Source organism: Hypanus sabinus, chromosome 22, assembly GCF_030144855.1.
Source record: "Hypanus sabinus isolate sHypSab1 chromosome 22, sHypSab1.hap1, whole genome shotgun sequence".
NCBI lineage: Eukaryota > Metazoa > Chordata > Chondrichthyes > Myliobatiformes > Dasyatidae > Hypanus > Hypanus sabinus.
Genome location: NC_082727.1, coordinates 47,026,010 through 47,032,457, shown reverse-complemented (window position 1 = coordinate 47,032,457; position 6,448 = coordinate 47,026,010).

Sequence of the window (6,448 nt, the reverse complement as noted above, 5' to 3'; positions counted from 1 at the left end):
AGTCAGAGCTAAACACTACTATGGTATTAATGGATTTGTGGCTAAATTTGCTGACGATACAAAGATAAGTGTAGGAGCGGGTAGTTTTGAAGAAAGCAAAAGAGAGGGTGTACAAGGAAGTCAGAGCAAGTGGAAAAATAGAGGATTGGGGAGCTTTTAAAAACTTGCAAAGAGAAACTAAGAAGGTCATACGGAAGGGAAAGATGAATTATGAGAGGAAGCTGGCGACTAATATCAATGAAGATGCTAAAAGCTTTAAGTATATAAAGGGTAAAAGAGAGTCAAGGGTAGATATAGGACCAAAACAAAATTATGCTGGAGATATTGTAATGAGAGATGCAGAGATGAGACAGGAACTGAATGCATATTTTGCGTCAGTCTTTACAGTGGAAGACATCTGCAGTATACCAGACATTCAAGAGTGTCGGGGAAGTGAAGTTTGTGCCGTGAAAATACGACTGAGAAGGTGCTCAGGAAGCTTAATGGTCTGAGGGTGGATAAATCTCCTGGACCTGATGGTATGCGCCCTCAGATTCTGAAGGAAGTAGCTGAAGAGATTGCGGGGGCATTAACGATGATCTTTTAAGAATCAATAGATTTTGGCATTGTACCAGATGACTGGAAAATTGCAAATGCCACTCTGCTATTTAAGGAGGGTGGGAGGCAGAGAAAGGAAACTATAGACCTGTTAGCATGACATCAGTAGTTGGGAAATTGTTGGAATCGATTGCTAGGGATGAAGTTACAGAGTACCTGGAGGCACAATGTAAGATAGGCTGAAGCCAGCATGGTTTCCTGAAAGGAAAATCCTGTCTGACAAACCTAATGCAATTCTTTGAGGAAATTACAAGCAGGGTAGACAAAGGAGATGTAGTAGACATGGTGTACTTGGATCTTCAGAAGGCCTTTGACAAGGTGCTATGCATGAGGCTGCTTAGTAAGATAAGAGTCCATGGAATTACAGGGAAGTTACTAGTGTGGGGGGAGCACTGGTTGATTGGCAGAAAGCAGAGAGTGGGAATAAAGGGATCCTATTTTAGCTAGCTGCAGGTTACTAGTGGAGTTTCACAGGGGCAGGTGTTGGGACCATTGCTTTTTGTGATGCATGTCAATGATTTGGACTATGGTATTAATGGATTTGTGGCTAAATTTACCGATGATACAAAGATAGGTGGAGGAGCAGATAGTGTTGAGGAAACAGGGACCCTGCAGAGAGACTTAGATAGTTTAGGGGAATGGGCAAAGAAGCGGCAAATGAAATACAATGTTGGAAAGTGAATGGTCATGCACTTTGGTGGAAGAAATAAGCAGGCAGACTACTATTTAGATGGGGAGAGAATTCAAAATGAAGAGATGCAAGGGGGCTTGGGAGTCCTTTTGCAAGATACCCTAAAGGTTAACCTCCAGGTTGAGACAGTTGTGAAGAAGGCAAATGCAATGTTGGCGTACATTTCTAGAGATATAGAATATAAGAGCAAGGATGTGATGTTGAGGCTCTATAAGACACTCATGAGACCACACTTGGAGTATTGTGTGCAGTTTTGGGCTCCTTATTTTAGAAAGGATATACTGACATTGGAGAGGGTTCAGAGAAGATTCACAAAAATGATGAAGGTGGAGCAGACTTGATGGGCCAAATAGCCTACTTCTGCTCCTATATCTTATGGTCTTATTGTCTTATGGTTGACTTGAACCACAGCTTTCTTGTTGAACCATTGCCTAAACATCAACTCTGACTTACCACAGCCAGTAAGAACTACTGTTCTCTCAGTGAATGTAAAAGAGATCATCACACTATCTTGAAGACCAGGAATGTGGTTCTGTTTTTGCTATTTGTGATTGCTTGCTGTGGACTTCCTGTGAAACTGTCCAATGTACAAGAGGTTAAAAACTTAAACAGGTTGGGAGGAAATATGTGGGGATATAAGTGTATAATGGAATATTAGGCACCTAAACTTTCTAAAATTGAGTTTTGTGACCTATTAACATTTTAGTCTTATATGTCCACCACTTTTTTCTCCCATGTGTCGTAAAAATTCCCATCTATTATTTACTTCAGATTAAAAGCAATTTATACTATGCATTATTTTATTCAATGTAAAATGAGTTTATGGGAAAGGTTAGTTTTTTTTGAGCTATCTAGCTGGAAAAATTGGCTGCTTTGAACTTTCAAGGTGGTTGAAAGGATTTCATCTTTTGCCTTTCAGCTATGTTCTGTCCAGTTTTTAAGCCTTTATGTCATCTTATATTATTTTGGAATTGTGAATCAAAATTTATTAAGCATTCTCTTTAGATAATGGAAGAATATTAAAAAAACAAATTCCCATTTTTGTAGACGTGGATGGAAGGTGGCTTTGAATCAGTGGCAGCTTCATAGGTATATTTAATCCTGGTTAAATATCTCATACTACCAAGCATGGACTCTGTCAGGATTGGCAATATGAGAAAATGTAAGTGACTATTGAATTTGATTCAATAGATGCTTTGAAATAACTCTATAACATTCATAAAGTAAATTATATTCTATAGTATCATTTAGTTTATTACGTCTAAGGATAGAAATTGCATGCTAAGGTTAAATCACAAGAAACCCTCATTTGATGAAAATTATAGTCAATCTAAACACTCCACATTTCTGTTGATTGTATGCTTTGGCTCTGTCTTTACTGAAACAAAATCCCATAGACCTTGGTGAAACGGATGCAAGACAAATAGAAGGTTATAGCCTGTGTAGGAGGAAAGGGTTAGATTGATCACGAGTAGATTTATATAGTTTGGCACAACATTGTAGGCTAAAGAACCAGTACTGACCTGTACAAAATACAGGTAATTTATCAACCCAATGATTTTAATGTAAATTTGTTAAAAAGATTTAGGTATGTAGTATATTAAATGGCACCCCTTAAACAAGATGGCTGCCCATAGTTAGGCCCTCACCAGGATCTAAAAGCAAACTGCTGCAGATGCTGGACACCTGCAATAAAACCAGAAATGCAAGAACACTCAGAAGCACAGTCTGGAAAGGCACATGGAGGTAATATTTCAGACTGATGACTTTTCACCGTGGCAGTTCTAATGCAAGGTCATTGAAAAGTTAACTGTTTTATTCTCAGTAGAATCTGAGGATTCCTCCAATCATGATCTGACAATGATCTTCTGATGTGCAGTGTCCACTTGTGCTTTCAGACAGACACCAAAAACTCATGATGCAGAACTACAAACAAAATAATGGAATTCTTTCCAGTGTTCTGGTCAATACATATTCAGCAGCCAATGTAACTAAAACGGGTTATTTACTCATTAACCAGTTACCATTTTGTGGAGGCTTGCTGAGTATACACCAACTACTTTGGTTTCTACATTGCAAAAATAAACTCGATGACTATGAAGCATTTGTGGTTTCCCACATACGTGAAAGTTGCTGCAAATGTCCTTCTTTAATTTGCAGTCATGCATTTTGTGCCTCTAGTACTTGCTATAATTGTGGAGTTTCTTGTTAATATGTTACTACTATTTGCTCTTCAAGGATAGTACTATGTGACAAGGACCCCTACATGCCTTTTACTTTGTTGCAGTGTTCTAAATTTGATTTTACGTTCCTACATTTGTTCATCATGACTTATTAATTGGGTGGGGGGGGTGGAGATACAGTACGTCTCTACCAAAGGATGTGTAAGGCGCTCCTTCCCTCTGCTAGTCTGCGGGTCACCCTTGGGCAAGATTTTGCTCCAGCTTAGTCCCCTTGATTAGGGTCTTATGAGGCCATGGGAGCAGGTTGGTCGTATGAGCAGTTGGTGCATTTTACAAGTCTTGGTTATGTGACCACTGACTCCAGGCAGATAATCTCTGAAGATTATTGATAATGGCTGGGGTCACCCATCTTATAAAGTTACTGCCCAGAAGAAGGCAATTTCAAACCACTTCTGTAGAAAAAGATTGGCAAGAACAATCATGGCCAAAGACCATGATCACCTACAACATATGATATGGCTCATAATAATGACGGTGATTTATTGACTACTAAGTATTGTACATGATCTTTTGAAAGTGTATAAAGCAGACAAGACTAAACAAGAGTGCATGATTACTCCGCACTTTCCATTCAATTGTGTCATTTTTTATTCAACTTGTAGTTTTTAAAACTGATAGAATGGAGGTAAATATAGCCATTGATAGTCGAGAGCATTAAACAGTTATGATATCAGCATCCTGTTCTCAGTGCATATAATTGTTTCAATGGAAGTCAGATTGGAGAGAACCTCGATCCATTTTCTAGTGGGCAAAAATCCATTGTACAAAACAGTCAATAGCTGAGCTTTGATTGAAACTGATTTTGGCGATATCACTCAGAGAGAGGTAAGGATGAGTCAATCGGGAATCAAAAATGGAATGTTAATTGGATAAATGAGTTGTCTCCTGAATGTAGGACTCAGAAGCCCTTTGGCACCTCACAAAAATAATGCATTCTGCTGTTGATCTGGGTCTCATGTTGTAAATGGAACCTCCTGCCTTGGTCCTCTTTCTTTGATGTTATCTACATCATATCTCCTGTCATTAAATGTGCAAACTATTGTGCTGCATGTATCTCTGAATCTTAATATTTTAATTTTCAGAAGTAAAAGTTTTAATGACCTACTGCCCAAGTTTTTCTATCACTAAAGATGTTTCACCTGTTTATATAACATTGTTCTATCTACAATTTTTGCATTGATGTTTAACTGATTATTTTATCTTAAATTTATTAGCAAATTGTTTATTAAGTCGGTGGTAGCAGAACATTTCATTCGCAATGGCCATTGGATTGACTTCAATGGCATAAAACTACTGTGCCACACCAATGGCTTTTGGGACTGTCTGGCAAGTGAAGCCATTGAAATAAAACTAGAAGAAAAGAATTTTAACAAAGATGAAGGTCTTGCTCTAAGTAAGAACTGGCATTCGATTGTAAACAAGGTGGGAGAGCAGAAACTTGATTGGATTAGGACTAACCAATCAGGAGGGATGGATGATGGGGGTGTAAATATCACCAGACAAGACATACCCGAGCATCATCCTTGATGAAGATGGCAGAGGGGAATTTGTCATTGAAACAATGGTTCTAGTCGATACCTGTAACTGGTTAGAAGCTCGAGAAGAGTTTATCCATCATATATGCTGGGAAAGCAATAGATCCTTTTTTATTTAATTGTGCTTTATACATGTCCTGTAACTCATTCAGATAGGTGAGTTACTGAATACTTAAACATAAAATCATTCATTTCTTTAAACTTAGTAAGACCTCATTCAAAATATGTAAAATTATCATATTAACTGTGCTAACATTTACTTTGGTCTCATACCTTAGTTTACATTTTGCACTTAAAAATAAAATTAATTTTCTAAGCTGAGTTGGCCTGAGCAAATGGCAAATAAGACTGAAAAAATGCAAGACCTGAATGGAGATTACTTTTAAAAAAAACAATGCTTGCTTTTTTCCATGAGAATTAGATCATGAAAGTGCAGGGTTAGCTTTGAAAACAGCCAGGATACTGCAGGAAATGCATGGAGAAAAATAAAAGAGATTTATTAAGGATGCTGACAGATCAAGGCTAGCAATCTGAACAGAGGTGATCTGAAAAGTTCAGTTTGGAACTTGACTGAAAGTCACATGTCGTGATGCCTGCAGTACTGAAAATGTTTGTGTCATCTTATAGAACAATGTTTGAATGTGTGTTTGAACTTAATGTTGTTTAGTAATGGATGGTCCTTGTGCTTTTCAGCTACAGTAAAAGAAACATTGATTTAGAAACTAACTCCAATTACATATGGGTGTTCAGAAGAGATAAAAGGGATTCAAGAAAGGAGTAAAAGTTATCTTTAATAAATGAGGCTTGACTTGTACTTTACAGCATCCTAGAAGAATTATCTTAGGACCATGTGCAGAATTTTAAAAAAGTGGCCAATATGTATGTGCTGTAGTTACAACACACAGCCATGAAGGCACGATTTTTAGCAGAAATGTAAAAAAATTCTATCCCACTGAGTGTTTATTTAACATTGGCTGAGTTCTTTAACTTATCACAAAATCATATAAATAATATTTTAAAAAGGATTTTGTTATCTGAAATGATTGATAGAACAGCTGTTGGGATTTTACAAGAGGCTTTATTATTCTGAGCTAAAAAGTGGAAAATACAAGAAATCATTCTTGTAATGCTAATAATTCTTGGTAGAAAAGCCATTGGAAACATTGTTACATGAGAATCAAAATTTAACAGAAAATGTTGCAAATAGTAGAGTTAATGTGTTTTTGTGGAAAGAAATACTGAATTAATTTGGGTTGAAAACTCTTAATCAGAACTGCAAAGTAGAGAATACAGATTAGTTTTATGTTGCAGAGACAGTTGGGGAAAGAAGGCATGGGATAAAGGGAATATTATTAATATAGTGAGACTAACATTGTCAAGGT